The sequence below is a fragment of the Budorcas taxicolor genome, chromosome 9 (assembly GCF_023091745.1).
Source record: "Budorcas taxicolor isolate Tak-1 chromosome 9, Takin1.1, whole genome shotgun sequence".
NCBI lineage: Eukaryota > Metazoa > Chordata > Mammalia > Artiodactyla > Bovidae > Budorcas > Budorcas taxicolor.
Window position 1 is genome coordinate 18,412,195 of NC_068918.1, and position 20,197 is coordinate 18,432,391.

At 39.1% G+C, this 20,197-nt stretch overlaps 1 protein-coding gene across 1 annotated transcript in view; it reads right to left on the reverse strand.

Annotated features, from left to right (window-relative positions):
- Positions 1-20,197, reverse strand: part of NKAIN2 (sodium/potassium transporting ATPase interacting 2) — a 644,621-nt gene that overhangs the window by 445,977 nt on the left and 178,447 nt on the right. The window lies entirely within an intron of this gene.

A 20,197-nucleotide genomic window follows, 5' to 3' on the forward strand; every position in this document is an offset into this window, starting at 1 on the left:
TGATGGACATGAGTCTGAGTGAACTCCGGGAGTTGGTGATGGACAGGGAGGCCTGGCGTGCTGCGATTCATGGGGTCGCAAAGAGTCGGACGTGACTGAGCTACTGAACTGAACTGAAGAGACATCCTGGTGTCTACCCACTAGGGGCCAGTAGCATACATTTCCTCCCCTCTCCTCACCACAACAGTCATGAGGAGAAATGTCTCCAGACCTCTCTGTATGTTCCCTGGTAAACAGAATCTTTCATAGTTGAAAACAAAACTGGATGACTGGTGGAAGCGAGGTCACCAAAAGTCATCATATATGCCATGAATAGGAGTATAAGGATCATGCCGTGCATAGTAAGTGAAGTAACGAGACATCATAGAGATGAATATGTCTTTCCAGTACAAGTTCATATACCACTTGACATATTTTGAAATTTTACAAAACATGTATATTTTGAATATATACAGTTTTGGAGAGGGATGCTTGAACTTTTTCCCTTTCAAAAGGGATCTAAATTCCTAAGCTAACTTGAAATAACTAGAAATGTCTATAATTATTGAATGTTCCTTATATATCCAATCCTCTTATAGAAGTAAACAGAGAAACAAAATAACATAACTTTCAAGACAAAGGGACTAAAATAATAACAAAAAAAGATATGGGTCCTGATGCTTCTTACTGAGCAGCTCTTTGGCAGAGTAAGACACTCAGCAAGATGAAAGTAGTGCAGTTAGTCTGAAGAGGAAAAGTTAAAATTTTACATAACCTCCTGCTCCTTCTACATAACCTCCTGCTCCTTCTGCCTCTGTAACTCAGCTTGCTCCTTGCAAAGTCTGGCTCATGTAGGACACGTAGTCTCAGAAAGTGGGGACTTACAATATTAGGAACTGGAGCTTATCTCACTCACCCTTGTCCTGCTCTTTGCAACTGCCCAGCCCCTGCAAACCTTCTTAACCATACCTGTCCGTGTAAAGGTCAGGCATCCCCCTCCCATCTTGATTGCTGTTCCTGTGCATGTGAGACCTCTTAGTTTAAACCAGCCTATTAACAGCTAGTGTTGCCCACTATAGTCTGTCTGTAAAAACTCTGTAACCCCTTTGTTCAGGGCTCAGAGCTTAGAGTTTTAACTCCTCTGGGCCCACCAGTGGAATAAACCTGAGTTCTCCAGCTCTCCGAGTGTGGTGCTTCATTTCTGCAACAAGTCCACATTTAAGTAAGCAATATACTGTATAAGAATTCCACCCCTATCTTGAATGCATATAAAATTGAATGAAAACGATGCCTCTTTGTTTTGATTCTGATGAACTCTTACAAACAAAAAGATGTTCTATAATAACAAGAATTTGCCAATGAATGACTCACTGGCAATCCTATGTGTATCTTCTACAAAGACAGAGAGCAGGTGCCAGAGGACCCTTTGATGGCATGTCAAACATGGGTAATAGCTCCTGTTGGTTTTTTTTTTTTAGTTTTTTTTCCTAATGTTCCAAAACTTGGCAGTAATACTTGGTTTCAGTCAATGCTTCTTTCAGCATTTATTATATCACTGTTGCTATGGTAAAAATTAAAGGTGTTAATCACAAACACATTGTTGTTGCATGAGACGGTGAAACATGATCCAACAGTGGTATGAGAATTAAAAAAAAATGTGTTTGCATGTATAATATTGAAACAATGGTGGAGTCTTACTGATTCTTCTAGAAAGTTGCTCTTCCACAGAAAATCAAATATTGAATGACCTTATAAAGTTTAAAGTATTTTTAGATAATACTCTAGAATCTCATTCCTTAACACATATTGGGACATTTATACTAAATTTTTTATTTTCTAAGGTAATGGGATGATAAAATATTTTTAATTAGGTTTTACAATAAGAGTAGCACATGTACAACATAAAATTTCAAACACTAAAGAAAAGCAAAAAGTAAAAAAAAAAAAAAGATAAGATAAAGTGAATAGTATCCTCTCTTTTCCAACTCGTAAATTCTTTCCCTCACGAAATATTAATAAATTTTGTATAGCCTTCCAGGAATTTTTATTCTCACAGGTGGGACAAGTCTACATACTGTTGCTTTGTACCTTGCTTTTTTTTACTTAAAAACATATGTGCAAAATTTCCATATTATAACTCATATTTACTGTATTCTTTATAATGACCCCATACTCTGCAAAATGTAAAATGTTGCATATGTTCTGTTGCATATATATACTATTTGTTTTTAACAATTCCCTTTTATGGAGAGGTACAGGTTTACAGTTTGTGTACACACAGTTCTACACTATGAATTGTGTGTGTGTGTTAGCCACCAGTCATGTCCGACTCTTTGAGACGCTATGGACGGTAGCCCAGCAGGCTCCTCTGTCCATGGGATTTTTCAGACAAAAATACTGGCATGGGTTGCTATTCCCTTCTCCAGGGGAACTTCCCAACCCAGGGATCGATGCCAGGTCTCCTACATTGCAGGCAAATTCTTTACCATCTGAGTCACAAGGGAAGCCCCAGAATTTTGTATGTACATCCTTAAAGAATCCTGAATATAAATATTTTTATAGGATTCTTTCCCAGTATGAAATTTATTCAATTTCTTTATATTGCAAAAGCTCTTTGAATGAGATATTTCTCACAATGAAAAGTTATTCATTTCTGTCAAACTCTGAGTTTGGAATTTTGTTGGACTATGAAACGCCAGGAGCTGGAAATTCATATTCTTACATTTTATATATTCTAAAATGTTACATAATATACCATATATAGAATGAAGGCATAATTTAACAATGTAATGTTTAACATAAGAAAAGTTTTGTAGTTAAATTAGAATAATTAATATTGAACAAAAGCAAATATATTGACCAAATGAAAGACTTAACAGCATATATAACATGGTTACTCCTATTTCCTTCAAATCATGTTATATGTATGTCTTAAGGTGAAAGATACTTTGAATGCATCAACCATTACAGAACAACATTCAGTTAGGCATTTAAAATGATTCTGAGTTATTCAGGTTGGTTATACATGCGTTTAGAAAAAATATGTGGACTATTTCAAATCTGGACACCATTAATTATAAAAAAATATTGACAATTTGTTTCTATGTCTTAGGTACTAATTATCTTCTTTTTTTTTCATTTTGAGAGTCTAAGGAATCAATTTTTGTGATCTAGAATTTGAAGTTTCTTATCAAAATTCTAGTGCATTATGTGTTCATGGATACATTAATGTGTTCATGTATTTCTTTTATATAAGCTATATAAATGCCAATGTTAAATAGCGATTACATGCCAGATACTATGGTAGATGCTATAAATACAACTATTCTCTATGCATTTCAGGGAAGTTAGAATTTAATCAGGAAAATAAATATTACTTAATCATGCAAATAATGATAAAATTGAAACTCTGCTATATACTGTAAAGGAGAGTTACAGGTCACATAAGAGTATATGATGTGAGAAATTACCTGTTAAGGAAGGTTTCTACGAACTGAGATTTAAAGTATAAATAAGAGTCAAAAAATCAAAGAAGGAAATGGACAGCATTCTTGGAGGAGAAACAGCATCTGCAAAGACCTTGGGAGGGGCATGCTCACAACCATGATCACTGACTCAAATATATAGTGGGAAGGGACATACTTTGTAATTGGGAAATTCTCAACATGCTCCTTGGTGTGTGGGGCAGGAACTACTGTGCGAGGAAGCCCAAGTGTATTAAGGGAGTAAGTGAAAAACAGCGTTCCCTGCAGGGAATGGCAAAGGCTGGGGCCACCATTCTGATGGACCTATCATACCTCCATATGATCCATGGGTTTGAACCCTGTGAAAGCCATATGGATGCTGAATGATGACAGTAGATTACTCAAAATGGAAACAAATTGTATCCCCAGCTGCAATCACCATACCAGACATGGTATCTTTGCTGCAGTAGATTAACACTACCTTTGGAATGTCATACACACTCTCTTCTATCCCTGTCAGAAATAAGAATCAGAAACAGTATATATTTCTAATCTTGCTCCAGAGCTATATTAACTCTTCCTCCATTTGTCAAAATGTAGTCTGAAGGGAAGTGGGTTGTCTGGAGATTCCATAGACGATCACACTGATCCACTATATATGTGGGACCCTATCAAGAACACCATGCCAACTAAAACAGATGAGCAAAAATAGCAAATACAGCAGAGGTTTAGGAAGGCACCTGTGGTGTGATAGGAAACAATATCTGCACAGATGGAGGGGCTTATATATAAGTGAAGTTTGTAGGGCTCCAGTGGTCCATGGCTTAATGGAACATTCTCTGAAAGTAAGGGGCAAATTATTCTCTCTTAAAACAGTCACTACCAAGAAGAGAGAACACCACCCTGTGGCCCTTATCAACCTAAAGGTTGCATATCTCATGCCTGCAAATACTACTGAAACCCATTTACCATATAACATAAAAAAAATCTTCCAGCTTTGAGGAGGGCCTGGAACAGATCCAGACAATTATGTAAGAGGTCCTGTCCCTAGGACCTTAGGACCCAGAAGATCTTATGGTATTAGAGACACCAGTGGTAAGAAAGCTCAGTTGCAGCTTGTGGCAAATTTCAAGGAAAAAAAAAAAATCATACCATAGATCCATAGGTTTCTGGAGCAAAACTATGCTATTTGCAAGGCTCTGCCAAAATATAAGACCATGTCTCCGGCATGCTATGGGGACCTGGTAGAGATGAAGTATCTGAACATGGGACATAAAGTGAGTATGGTGTCAAGAGTGCCTATCACAAAGCATATCTAACACAAAATCCCTGATTTCTGTGGTCTGTATATCAAGGACCCTCTAAAAGAGAGGAGGGAACTCTCTCTTGAGGGACTGTTACTAAACAGCCATCATCTCAATTCTACCTACTTCCTCTCTGAAAATTGAAAATGTCTGCCCTCACTTATCACCTGGGAATAATTTAGACACTGCAGACAACAGAACCCATTGTGTATCTGGAGAAAGAGGAGCTGCAACCCTGTGCCCTCTCCTGGATTTACACATGTAATTATTCTTACAGTGGGGACATGTGAGAGACACACCTCATATGAAAAAGGAACTCCTGAATTCCCATCTTGTTTCTCATCCTGGAGGCCTGACTCAATTCTTTTTACTCTAAGAAAGTTGATTCTGTAATTAAAAAAAATTTTTTTTTAATTTTTTAAGTTAAAAGTGCCTATCGTGATCTGGGTTCTATCAGAACTACTAAGTAATAAATTAGCCGGGCCCAGTAACAATCCATTGTAAGATGAAAGTGGTATTTTAGGGGCATAAGTAAGATTAGAGGTTACAAGGAGATTCATGAGCAGGTATCCTGCAGTGCCATCCATCATTACTGCAGTAGTACCTCAGAGCAATGATGGATCAGCTCAGTATATGAGTATATCGCTGTCTGAAGATTTTTAGTATTTGACTCATTGACACAGGATCCTGCATAAAATTGTGTTGAATGAACAGATTCACTTTACAGAAACAGAGGGATGGTAGTAGTTATAAACCATCAGATACACTGGTTATATCACACACTGACCATCAAGAAGCTGCCAGCTTTACAGAGGGAAGAAGTGGCTTATTAAAGGTCATCTTGAAGATGATACCCTGAAGGGATGCAATGTGCATTCTCAATACCCAAATACTGGTATATGGTACTGTGTCCCCTTTAAGTAGAATACATGTATCTGGAAACTAGAGAGTTGAAGTGGAAATGGACCCACTTCTCATCATTCCCAGTGAACTCTTTGGAGAATGGGGACTTTTGTCTCTCACTCTCACAACTTTGGATTCCACGGATTTCCAGGTCCTGACTCAGAGAGGGTACACTTACACCCGGGGACACTTACACTAACACCTAAAAGCTTCACATGTTACCCAGTTACTTAGGGTCTCTTGTTCTATAAACGACTGGCAAAAAAAGAGAAAAGCCTATATCCTAGAGGGCCTATGACACTCACCATTAGCAGGTCAATGGATGTTACACAAAGAACCTAGAATAATATACTTAGAAGTCAGGTGATCCAGATGAACATTTCATGGTATTCAGTTCCCCAGTGTTAATGAGATAGTTGGATGTTGTCACCAACTCGATGGACATGAATTTGAGCAAGCTCTGGGAGTTGGTGATGGACAGGGAAGCCTGGTGTGCTGCACTATGTGGGGTGGCAAATAGACATGACTGAGCAACTGTACTGAACTGAATGTTGATATTAAGTGGAACTATGCAGCCCTTATGGCAGAAAGTGAAGAGGAACTAAAAAGTCTCTTGATGAAAGTGAAAGAGGGGAGTAAAAAAGTTGGCTTAAAGCTCAACATTCAGAAAATGAAGATCATGGCATCTGGTCCCATCACTATGGGAAATAGATGGGGAAACAGTGGAAACAGCGTCAGATTTTATTTTGGGGGGCTCCAAAATCACTGCAGATGGTGACTGCAGCCATAAAATTAAAAGATATTTACTCCTGGGAAGTAAAGTTATGACCAATCTAAACAGCATATTAAAAAGCAGAGACATTACTTTGCCAACAAAGGTCCATCTAGTCAAGGCTATGGTTTTTCCAGTGGTCATGTATGGATGTGAGAGTTGGACTGTGAAGAAAGCTGAGTGCCAAAGAATTGATGCTTTTGAATTGTGGTGTTGGAGAAGACTCCTGAGAGTCCCTTGGACTGCAAGGAGATCCAACCGGTCCATTCTGAAGGGGATCAGTCCTGGGATTTCTTTGGAAGGAATGATGCTAAAGCTGAAACTCCAGTACTTTGGCCTCCTCATGCAAAGAGTTGACTCATTGGAAAAGACTCTGATGCTGGGAGGGATTGGGGGCAGGAGGAGAAGGGGACGACAGAGGATGAGATGGCTGGATGGCATCATTGACTCAATGGACATGAGTTTGGGTGAACTCCAGGAGTTGGTTTTGGACAGGGAAGCTGCGACTCATGGGGTCGCAAAGAGTCAGACACGACTGAGCAACTGAACTGAACTAGCCATTTGTATGTCTTTTTTGGAGAAACGTCTGTTTGGGTCTTTTCCCCACTTTTTGATTGGGTTGTTTGTATTTCTGGTATTGAGTTGTATGAGCTGCTTGTATACTTTGGAAATTAATCCTTCGTCAGTTTTTCATTTGCTATTATTTCCTCCCATTCTGATGGTTGTCTTTTCACCTTGCTTATAGTTTCCTTCGCTGTGCAAAAGCTTTTAAGTTTAATCAGTCCCCACTTGTTTCCTTTTGTTTTTATATCTGTTACGCTAGGAGGTGGGTCATAGAGGCTCTTGCTTTGATTTATGTCATCGAGTGCTCTGCCTATGTTTTCCTCCAAGAGTTGCATAGTTTCCAGTCTTACATCTTTCTATTCTGTTTTAGCTGGCTCAGGCTCCCATAAGAAAATACCATAGAATAAATGGCTTAAACAAGAGGAATTTCTTCCTTATAGTTCTGGAGGCTGGGAAGTCCAGGATCAAGGGACCAATCAATTTTGTTCCTGGTAAAAACCATCTTCCTGCCTTGCCGATGACTGTCCTATCGCTGTGTTCTGATGTGGCAGAGGGAAAGAGAGCTCTTTTCTTGCTTCCTCTTCATATAAGGACACTAATTCCATCATTGAGGCCTCACCTTCATGGCCCCAACTAAATCTACTTGCCTCCCAAATGTCCCGTCTCCAAATACTGTTACATTGGGGGTGAGGGCTTCAACAAATAAATTGTGGACAGACACAAACAGTCAGTCCATAATGTTTTTCTGTGTCTATCTCTCTCTCTTTCAAGAGAATTAAGCATATTTAAGTCAATAAGGAGAAATGAATTTGGAGCTAGAGGTGAACATACAAAGATTTTTTTAAAAAGATTAATATATAATATAAAAATCCTGAATTAGCTAGAGTGACTTTTTATTTTCTATATGGTGGAAAATGGTATTGGAACAAATAGTTTGTTTTTTCTTCTCTAAAACTGAGTGGGCATAGTGCTTATAAGGCAAAATATTTGAGGAAAAAAAGATATAGAATCAGAAAGAAATTAAAAGCAAAATTGTGGAGATTCTCAGGCAATTATTGCAGCTTGATGCTGATTAGGCAAGGTCTATTTTTCTTTCTTCCTGTCCAAATACAATACCTGGTATAATGCCTGATACAATTCCTTCAGATTGTATCAAATTTTACAGTAGTGATATAAATAATGACAAGTTATAGGTATGAAAATCTATTTCTTTAACATTTTCACTCACTGCATAATATATGAAAGTGAAGTCGCTCAGTCGTGTCCGACTCTTAGTGACCCCATGGACTGCAGCCTACCAGGCTACTCCGCCCATAGCATTTCCCAGGCAAGAGTACTGGAGTGGGTTGCCATTGCCTTCTCCCCATAATATATGAAGCCAGGCCTAAATGTGCCCATTAAATATGATGCCAATGGACAGTCTTGCTACACCCACATGTCCCTGTATTTACAGATCTGATTAACTACTGAGAAAATCAGAGCTTTCCTTTGGACTATTAATTATGACTAAGAAAGAAAACATATGGATCAGCAAGTAATCCTTATAATTCAGCCACTACATTCTATTTCTTAGGGAAAGTCATACCTCTTCTCCAAAACTCAGCTCAGCTCAAACCTTATCACACAAGATCTCTCTTAACCACACCAACAACTCTGCACAAGGCCTCTTCCAGAGCACTTAACCCAATGTGCTGCAAATTTTTAAGTTTTAAGAAAAGACTGTGAGCTCTATGAGAGGAAGCACAGCTTCTGATTCACCTCTGTAGTCACAGCACATAACTCTTGCTCCTTGTTGATTAAATAAATAGAAAAGGAGATGGACAAGACAGAGAAGAAAGAGGAACAGGAGAAGAGAAAAGGAGGAAACGGAAGAAAAAAGAAAAGAAGGAAGGGGGTGAAGAGAAGAAAGAAAAGGAAAAAGGAGTGATGGAAAGTAGAAAGAGGAGGAAGGGAAGGAAGGAAGAATAGAAAGAAAAACCAGTTAAGCAGCATCGCAGGATATAATTTGTGATCAAATACCTGGCAGAAAATATAAGGTTAAAACTTGTAATTATATACTTGATAAAACTGACAAATGTTCTAAAAGAAAAGGCAAAGATGTGTTCATTCAGTAAACGTACATTGAGCATCTATTTTGTATCAAGGGTTTCCTGATACCTTGGATGGTAAAGAATCTGCGGGCAATGCAGGAGACCTGGGTTTGATCCCTGGGTTAGGAAGATCCCATGGAGAAGGAGATGGCTACTCACTCCAGTATTCTTGCCTGGAGAATCCATGGACAGAGGAGCCTGGTGGGCTACAGTCCATGGGGTTGTAAACAGTCAGATATGACTAAGTAATTAATACTTGGTATCAAGCCTGAGGGTACTGGAGGCTATCTCAATGGAAAAAAAATTCCCCGACCTTTTGTATTCACATTCTAGGGAAAGTGATTTTAATATATCATTTAGTACACAGTATGCTGTATAATATATTACCATATAGTACGACTGTACTACGCTGTGCTGAGTCTCTCAGTAGCATCCCACTCTGTGATCCCATGGACTGTAGCCCCCAGGCTCCTCTGTCCATGGAATTCTCCAGGCATGAATACTGGAGTGGGTTACCATGCCCTCCTCCAGTGGATCTTCCCAACCCAGAGATTGAACCTAGGTCTCTCACACTGCAGGTGGATTCTTTACCATCTGAGCCACCAGGGAAGCCCAAAATACTGGAGTGGGTAGCCTATCCCTCACCAATGGAACTTCCTGTCCCAGGAATTGAACTGGATTCTCTTGCACTGCAGGCGGATTCTTTACCAACTGAGCTACCCGGGAAGCCCCATATAGTATGACAGTCCCATATAGTATGACAGTGTATGTCAAATGCTTTGGGGAAAAAAAAAAATAGAACAGAGCTACCTGGACTGGAGTGAAAGAAGCACCCGTTAGGAGATGAAAATGTTAAAGTGGGTAGTTAGGGTGAGATTCTCTGGAAAGATATAGGATTTAGAGAGTCCGTCACGCATATTTCCTAGAAGAAGGCTTTCCCAAGGAGAGGAAAGAGTAAGTGGAAATTCCTAAGACACGGTGTGCCTGGAGCTTTGGAGGCCAGTGTAAGTAATGTGGAGGGAGAAGGGGAGAGAGTAAGGAGCTAAGGTGGGGAGGCGCAGCAGACCCGGGACAGTCTTCCAGCCACTGCAGGTACGTGAGGGGGATGGAAGCCACTGACGGGATTTGGCGGAGTGATGTGATTGGGTAAATACTCTAAAGGGATCACTTTGCCGCCGCCTTGTGAACAGAAGCAGGGCCCAGTGAGAGGATGAGAAGGAGCTGATGGCTCGGAATGAGGGGTAGCAGAGCAGGTGAGGGAAACGGCGGGATTCAGGACATACCCTGCGGGTACACTGGAGCAACATCAGAGAGAAAGGGGCACCAAGAGAAATCTTACCCTTACTGAATTCCAGTACTGGGGATGAAAGTTTTATTCACATATGTTTCAGTTTCTCAAAAACTGTCCTTTGTTTATATGAATGGACACAAACTAAATTCTATTTATTGACACCTCTTATTGAGTATTATGCATTAAATCAGTACTGAATTTAACAAATTAAAATACCATATTTTAAGATATTGTAATGGTAGAAAAATTAAGCATGTATGGATTTGGAAGAATGGCTTTAACTGGGAAAGTCTTTGCTTCTGGTGTTTCTTATTTGAGTTTCTTCTAAGGAGGGGCTAGGATAAGCATCTGACACAATCTTATGGGAATAAAGTGGAGGACTGTTTTTGGCTAGTTTTAATAAATGATATTTTGTCATCAAATGAAGGTATATAAAGTATAAATCCAACAAGGCTCAGTATATCATTTCCATCAATGTATCAAATAAAAATACTTAAGGCACAAAATATTTTAGTTGTTGATAAAGCAGAAAGGTAAAACTATATGGATTAACATTTTTTTGCCAGTTTAATGCCTATCACATGCCTCAATATTCTGACTAGATTAAGTTCAGAAGATTTTAAAAACTTTTTATATCAATATTTAATTTTTAATTTTTATTAGAATATAAGTGCTTTATAATGTTCTGTTTCTGCCATATGTTTAAGTTTAAAAAGTGAAAAAAAATCCAATATTTCTTCCTTGAGAACTTTACATTGGGGATTTTAAATTCAAGAATTATGAAGAAAATGCTCAAATATAGTCTAGGGTTTTTTATTTTATAATTTGTATTTCTGAAGATCAGATTTCCAACTGGTCTCTCTGGACTAAAGAATGTTAAGCTTTGAAACTTTTTAATATAAAAGATTCATTAAACCTATGAAAGAAGCATTTGAGAAAAAAATAACACTTTGTTACTGTTTGATCTCAGTGGTGAAAATTGTACATCCACGCGCACTTCAGGAAAAAACATATAGGAAAGTCTTCCTCTAAGTCTGACAAGTCTTGTAATAAGGACATAAGTGCTGGAGCCAAACCACTGGGGGTCAAGTTTCAACTCAGCCATTTCCTTACTGTGAGACTGTGGAAAGTACATCTAAAATCTCTGTGATTCTGTTTCCTCTCATATAGTAAGAAGGTTAATAAAAATATCTGACCTCACAGAACTGTTGTGAAGATTAAAATATTTAATGTATATATAGAAGACTTAGAACCATATCTGACACATAATAAGCACGGCTTTAATATCGGCTATCATGGTTGTTTAGAGTAGCCATCAACAAAACGTTCCTTTTCCTTTTTAAGAGAAGGTTATTAAATGTATCTGACTCTCAGGGGCCAGAAACAGGACTGGAGGCCTTCTGCTCTAGAGCAACTCAATGGCTTACCAAGACATCTGTGGTCTGACCTGGGGCTTCCTTTTGATTTCTCAAACATACTAATCAGTTCCTATCCTAAGGCTACTGTACTAGCTATTTCCTCCTCTGGGAATGTTCTGGAGACTTTCAAATGCCGTATTCCTTCCAGTCCTTTAGATTTCAGTTTAAAAGCCACTGCCTCAGAAAACATCCGTGACTCGAAAAGCAAACTCGTTAAGCAGTCACTCTGATTAGTTGTCTTCAAGTGTTTGTGACTTTCTGAAACTTTTTCTGATAATTTGTTTTTGTTTTTGTCTCTCCTGATTAATTTACCAGCTACAAAATTCAAAACTCTATTCAGAGATTCAGAATAGCAAAGAGATTCCCTATATATAAGACCTGCTGAATAAATACTGTTGAATAAATGAACACACAAATGAAAATTCAAAATTCTTATTTCCTTAGCTTTTTATTTTTTTGCCCACTCTTTGCATACCCAACTCTATATGGCATTTCACACACTTATGTTGCCCCAAGCAAGTGCTTCAAAACTTATCCTAAGAGATCAAAGTATTCTCAGTACAGAAATGACTGGTGGTCAGCAGCCAACATCATAATCATATAAAAGAACATATTTTTGGTCGATATTTCAGTAGACTGAATACTTAATTTCTTAAAAGAAGTTAAAATTTCATGATGCAATGATACGATCTGCATATGTAGCACCAGGAGAAAGGCTAACAAAATATTCAGCAACTCAAAAATTTCCCCCTTGCTGTATGCCCCTAATTTCCCAAATGTTCACAAAATACCTATCGTGATCTTTTTGAGTTAGTATACTACAGATTAGAATTGGGGAAATGATGAAATAGATAAAGTTTATTTGAAATCATCCAGAGATGATTTTGAAATCAAACACTAAAATTTCCCCTAAAGATTTTAGAAATACATTTTCCTAGCTCGAGAGACCAAAGTTTAATGTACTTTAAAAGTAACCCAGCCCATATGAGATGCTGAGGTAGGCCTCCCCCTCCCACAGAAACCAAATGTCTCAGGAAAAGAGGCCTATGATGGTTTAGAATTTACAGAATTATGTATTTCAACCTCAAAGAAAATCGACAGCAACTATTTTTAGGCCTAATCTAAATCCATCTACACCCCTCCACCTTTTGTTTTCCTGGAGAACACAGCAAATGGCATAGATCAAAGTCTGTTTTCTTTGAGCACAGAGGGGGCTTGAAGGCTGTCCGCTCACTGCCACTGTGTCAGATGGATAATGACAGATGTGATGTATATTGCATCTCAGTAGATGGGGGATTTTTCACCTCATCCTATGAGGCTGGAGGACAATGAATTAGTGTACTGCCTGCACAGACTGCCAAGAGGAACACGCCACCAGCTGGAACAGCAAAAACAAACAATCCCAAATGCCTCTGTGGTTTACAAGTGGTCATTTTTCAAAAAGATGCACATGGATAGAGTGGACAGGCTCCCAGCAAATGGAAGGAAAGTAATGCTGTGTTTCATGAGCAATTCTGGGAAGACACTGCCATCAAATATTCATGGTAGCCTCATGTCTGTAAGAACCCGGCTGATAGAATAACAGTGCTGATTCACCTGGCACCACACCTCAGCCCCCTTTCCATTCTCCGGCTACTAAATCTGGGCTGTCAGTGATGGGAGCTGATGGGAAATGATAGCCTTATTGAGCTGCCTCATGAACTGTAACTCATTTGTTCTCAAGACCCAGACTGACAGCCCTTGCATTTTTCCCTTCCAGCAAAATTGAGCATAAATCACTTTATCATTTTTCCACATGACAGTTTATCAGAATTCTGGAATTCTATATGAAGTCATAGGGGCTGGTAAGAGAAAATGAGACAAGTTTCTATCCTGTCGCTGAAGAGGACTGTCCCTCCAAAGGCATTAGTACGACCATAAAAATACAATCGCAACTCAACTAAATACAAATTCTCTCCTCCTTGACAGATACCCCATCAACTACTTTTTTTTCCTTTCAGAGTTTTCTGCATGACAAAGACAAGGAGAGTGGAGTTATGAATTATAATTATGCCTTTGTTCTAATGAGCAGGGAAAAGTGGCCCTGTCCAGTTTAATGCTGGTGTCTTTGGAGTGAGAATGGTCAGAGTGTCAGGAACTGACGTTGAGACCTTACCAGGTTTGCTGCAAAGAAAATCTGTTAAACTCATTTAGAACAGTGTGCCTGCCTTTCTTCAAAACAATTTTCCTTGTGCAGCATTCGGCTGCCAAATGGGGATATAAAAACAACTGTGGTGTCTGACTATTTAGAGGCTTCATTTGATCAGTGTGTAGTGGGGAGCCAGGAAGGCAAACCTACAAGGAAGATGGTATCTTCAGTAGCTTCATGCAAAGGGCACACTGGCCCATTTGAGACCCAGGACGGAGTGGGCAATCGTGGGATGAGGAAGGAAGGGTCAGGAGAGACCTCACAGACGGAGTGATTATAAGTCCAATCCAGGGAGAGAATTCAGTGTTTCCACTAAGAGGACCAGTGGCTCTTCCAGTGGTGAAGCTGGAAATCTAGCCAATTTCTCTCACCTTCATTTTAATCTAAACATAAGGCTTTCTTGAGTCAATGGTTACTCAAATTTTGTGATTTTACTTATAGAGCCCTCCAAAAATGCTCAACACAACCTAAGATTGAACGGGCTTGTATTCATATATTGAGAATCTATAATATCACACATCTGAACACCCTAGTAATGAGATAGCAAATGCTACACATATAGTGTGACAGTCACAAGCCAGAACCCTTGCTCTTTACACGAAAGGGAAAGCCTACATTAAACTCGCTTTCACTTCCCTGGTGGCTCAGACGGTAAAGTGTCTGTCTACAATGTGGGAGACCCGGGTTCAATCCCTGGGTCAGGAAGATCCGCTGGAGAAGGAAATGGCAATCCACTCCAGTATTACTGCCTGGAAAATCCCATGAACAGAGGAGCCTGGTAGGCTACAGTCCATGGGGTCACAAAGAGTCGGACACGACTGAGCAACTTCACCGCACTTCACTGCTAATGATACATCCCATAACATTCTGACTTGAAAATGATTTGACCATTTAACCTGGAACGCAGCTCCACGTAACGACAGCATGATTGGATCTGAATCATGGCAACGTTCAAAGTATATACAAAGTTGTGAAGCCTACTAGATCTCCTTTTGAAATCTGCTCTTCTCAAAGATGACTGTTCAGATTAAGAAGGGAATTGACAGGAGTTTTTGTATCCTATGGCCCAACAATGATTTCTTTTTCTCACATCTCTCAAAGTACTCTTTCTGAACATTGATTATGACCTTCACTGATAAACTTCAGCATCTAAACTATGTAACCTGACATCTTCCTCTCGTTCTCTTTGGCTGCAGTAGAGTTAGAACTTATGTACAATACTTAGATACATGAACTCAGTTATATAGATGTATTGGATACAAATACTTTGAAGATGCTAATATGTAAATGCACACATTTCAGACAGCAGTGGTGTCTCTAATTTGCTGTTTTAATTAATTTAATTAGATTAAATATAAACCTATAGGGCATGCATATCACCAGAGATGGCCTTGCCTCCAAAGTGGAAAAATTAGTTCTGGGTGGGAGGGTGAAAAAAAATCATATTATTTTTATGTATAATGCACAGATATAAATACAATATAAACAGATGTATTTGTGGTAAAAAAGGGAATTCTCAGGGGCTGGGGGTGGGGATTGATGACACTGCCATAGGGTGTCTGTGATGGTCTCAATGAACAGTAACTGCTTTCTAAACTGATTTTAAGTACAGTAATCTGAGTGGCTGCTTCAGCTTTCGTGGCTGCATTTTGATTTGCAGTGGAGTGATAGCAGCTTCAGTCTTTTTTTTTTCCTGAAAAGAGCTGAAAATAAGGCATGAATCTAAAATCTACATGTGGGAATCTGGCCAGAGATATTGCAGCAAGTAAAGAGAGAACAGGGACCAGGAGAAATCAGTTATTCCATCAAACAAGCCCCTGGATGCAAAACAGTTGGCAATTTCTGTTTCCCAAGCAACCTCTGCCTGTGATAGAGTGTCAAAGAGAGTATCTCAATCCCACTGCAGTCATTTTCACTTTATAAAATCTCTCTAGGAATTGATCTCTCTAAAAATAGGTAGTAAAGAAGTTATTATCTCATTCTAATTTATTGCCATTTTCACTTGATAAAGTTCCATTTAAACACCTATGGAGGTCATGCATATTAGCAAGACAAGAGCAGTTCTAAAAGCGTGTTTGAATCATACTGAAAATTCATGGCACTCAGTAATGGAAAGCTTGAAAGGAATTGTGTATATGCGTGTTTGTGTGTGTGTCTGTGTGTTTTGACCTGTACTTGAAAAGTGTATGATGATTCCAAAATGTCTGCCCATCAACAGAAGAGTCTGCCACCTACCCTTGAACCTGAGAGTTTTTGTGATGGTCCTGACCAGTAGATGTGGTGGAAGTGACTTTGCATGGCTTCTGAAGCCACAAAAGAAATGGGCCTCCACCTTTTTGGGGATACACAACTTTGGAGCTCCAAGCCACCAAGTAAGAATATCACCTGAGTCTGTTACGCTGGAGAAACCACATGGAGATACGAAAAAGAGACAGAAAGAGATGCAGGAGAAGCAGATTTTGGGGATGTCAACTGAAGAGCCCGGACTGCAACCTGAGCCACCTTCTGACTGCAACCACATGAAAGATCCAAGTAAGAAGAGCCCACCTGAGCAGAGCCAATCTGTATTAGAGATGATGATAAACTGACTGGTTTTGTAAGTCACTGAAGTACAGAATTTGGGGCTAGTTTGTTATACAGTGACAGATACTGGGAACATGTGATCGCGCATACCATGTGAGAATGAGTCCATGATGCTCATATATTTCCATAGAAACTTTTGCAAAATAGCTTGGGCTATTTTCTGGAATATTACAGTATAAAAGAAAGTTGTTTTTAAAAAAAACCTGGACAATTCTATATATTGTACATTTCATCAAAGATTATTCTAATAGTCTAATTATTCTAAGGAAAATTATTATTATTCTAAGGAAAATTATTCTAATTTTCCTTAAAGAAATTTTCCTTAAAGATAACTGAATTTGGTAACTTATATTATGGGCTTCCCAGGTAGTTCAGTGGGTAAAGAAACCATCTGCAATGCAGGAGACATGGGTTTGATCCCTGGGATGGGAAGATCCCTTGGAGGATGGCATGGCAACCTACTCCAGTATTCTTGCCTGGGGAATCCCATGGACAGAGGAGCCTGGAGGGCTACAGTCTACAGGATCACAAATAACTGGACACAACTGAAGTGACTGAGTACGTATGTACACAACTTACACTATACATTTTACCTACAGATTTAAAAAAATATTAAAATATTTGTCTTCATTGAATAGTCTCTTTTAAAATATATTTTCCTTTGAATTTATATAACATTTTTTATTGAAATATAGTTGATGTACAATGTTATGTTAGTTTCAGGTGTATAGCAAAGCGATTCAGTTATACATGCATACTTTTTCAGATTCTTTTCCATTAGAGGTTATTACAACCTTGAATTTTTCATTTCCTGATTTCATCGACTTGATTTTAGTGTCTCTTTGACCATGTAAATCATCTTATTTTAGCTGAGTTCCTGCCGCTGATTCTTTCAAATATCAAGTACTTTTTGAAAAACATATTTAAATGATTACAAGGCCAGGCTCCCCAGTAATTCAGCATTGGCTGAGAGACATGAGAAGCTCTGGAAGCAAGGTCAGAAGTAGCCGCTAGAGACCAGCACAGTAAATGGACGGCTGTCGCCAGTGCCAGCACCAGCTCATTAAAGTCTCCTGGAGTGTTACACTTGTTTTCTGCCTCTTGAGGTCCCATGGTTGTTCATTTGTCTATTTAGTCATTCATTCCACAAGCCTATAAAGAACACTAACTACAATGCCAAACACTGGTTTAGCACCAATGAGAAAAAGAAAAAGAAAATGTGACCCATGTCTTCAAAAGCTTCCTTCTGGAAAGAGCCAACCCCAGTGATTCTGGTGAAGAGCTGGCCACAATAGAAGCACATATAAAATATTATGCGAATAGAGAGGCAGGAGTTCCCATGTCACCCTAGAGAGACCGGAGAAGGCATCACAGGTAGTACGACACTGGAACAGATAATTAAGCAAAGAATGGAAATTCAATCGAGAAGACTAGGAGCTCACATGCAGAACTAGATGGATGTCAAAAGTTCATGTTTAGGAAATAGAGATATAGAAGTTTCTGCTGAAACTGAAGGACTTATGAGGGTGAGTTGGAGCCATGTTCTGGCAGAACAGGTGGGTAAGGGCTGGACAGTAAAAGCCTTGCAAGCTATGCAGATTCTCCACTCTGTATATAATGTACAACCCCACAGCAGCACAAAGGCACACACGAGCACCCTCACAGATGTGCATACTTTTAGGGCTGAAGCATCATTCAGTTCGTTTTCATTGATTTAGTAATATCAGAGATTCAAGTTATAGCATCCTGCACCTCATCTCAGAAAAGATGTATCTCCTTCTTTCTATCTCTCCCAACAAAAATATATTAGTCTTGGCCTCAAGTATTTCCTCAGGTTCCCTGAGAATGCCCTCTGAATGATTAACTCAGTCTACAATTATGAAGGATTTCCTAATATTTTGCCTCTGTGCTTTCCTGCTGCAGCTTTCACTTAGCTGCCTGCCTTCACTGACAAATGAGAATCATCGCCTCCTAACTTATTTATAACATCCTTTTATATATTTGCAGGAGAGCTCAGGGAGCAATTCAAACAGAAATGCAGCTGCTTTCAGTTCGACTTAAAAAAAAAAAAAACAGGCATACTTAGTTGGTCTCTCAGATACGGCATCTCGGCCCAGTGATACTGTTAATAAAACCTTGTGGATAGCACGGAAGAATCCTTGTTATTGCCAGCAATCTGGGGTTGGGCTGAAACATGTCTCTAGCTCTTTGAGCCATTTTCTATTTTTGTAAGATGTGCTGGCCATAGTAATTTATGTTTACAAACTTTATAGTTTATGGTACTTCAGATACAAGTGGAATTTCAGAATGAAAAATTCTTAAAAACAGTAAAATTGCTGAATAATAACTAGCAATGGAAAAACTGCTGGATCCATGATATAGGGATATAGAGAGGCATTCTATTGAGCTCAAGCATACCAATATTGGCATACGATCTAGAAGAAAATAAATGAGAAATATGGAAAATGTCTTAGGAAGACCTACAAAAGTATGTCTTTAATATTCAGTTCTCTTGAAATAAAGCCTAAATAAAATGTATTCTGAATAAATTCTTAAATTACAAGCATGTAGCTATGCTTTATTCCATGGAAATAGAGGAAGGAATAGACTTCCATAAAATTAGGAAAATATGTTATCTATGAGCTGTGAGGAATATATTGTATTTCCCTACAAAATAAGTATATAGTTGATAACTAATTCTTATATTGCATCCCAGGAACCCTAAGAGGTTTATGGACATTAGCTCATTTAATAAACACTGAAGCACACAACAAGCTACATGTAATTATCCAAATTTACAGGTAAGGAAACAGAGGGACACAGATTAAATAATTGCTGAAAAGTCACATCAGTTCAGTTCAATCAGGTGGCTCAGTCGTGTCTGACTCTTTGCAACCCCACATGCTGCAGCATGCCAGGCTTCCCTGTCCATCATTAACTCACCGAGCTTGCCCAAACTCATGACCATTGAGTTGCTTATGCCATCCAACAATCTCATCCTCTGTCATTCCCTTCTGCTTCTGCCTTCAGTCTTTCCCAGCATCAGGGTCTTTTCTAATGTCAGCTCTTTGCATCAGGTGGCCAAAGTATTGGAGTTTCAGTTTCAGCATTAGTCCTTCCAATGAATGTTCAGGAATGATTTCCTTTAGGATTGACTGGTTTGATCTCCTTGCAGTCCAAGGGACTCTTGAGAGTTTTCTCCAATACCACAGTTCAAAAGCATCATCACCAAAAAGTCACATAGTTAAAGTCAAATAACATAATGTGATTATCCTATAGGTTTTAGTTTCAGGTTTTAAAACAGATTTCAGTTCAGTTCAGTTCAGGCACTCAGTGGTGTCCGACTTTTTGCGACCCCATGAATCGCAGCATGCCAGGCCTCCCTGTCCATCACCATCTCCTGGAGTTCACTCAGACTCACGTCCATCGAGTTGGTGATGCCATCCAGCCATCTCACCCTCGGTCGTCCCCTTCTCCTCTTGCCCCCCAATCGCTCCCAGCATCAGAGTCTTTTCCAATGAGTCAACGCTTCGCATGAGGTGGCCAAAGTACTGGAGTTTCAGCTTCAGCATCATTCCTTCCAAAGAAATCCCAGGGCTAATCTCCTTCAGAATGGATTGGTTGGATCTCCTTGCCGTCCA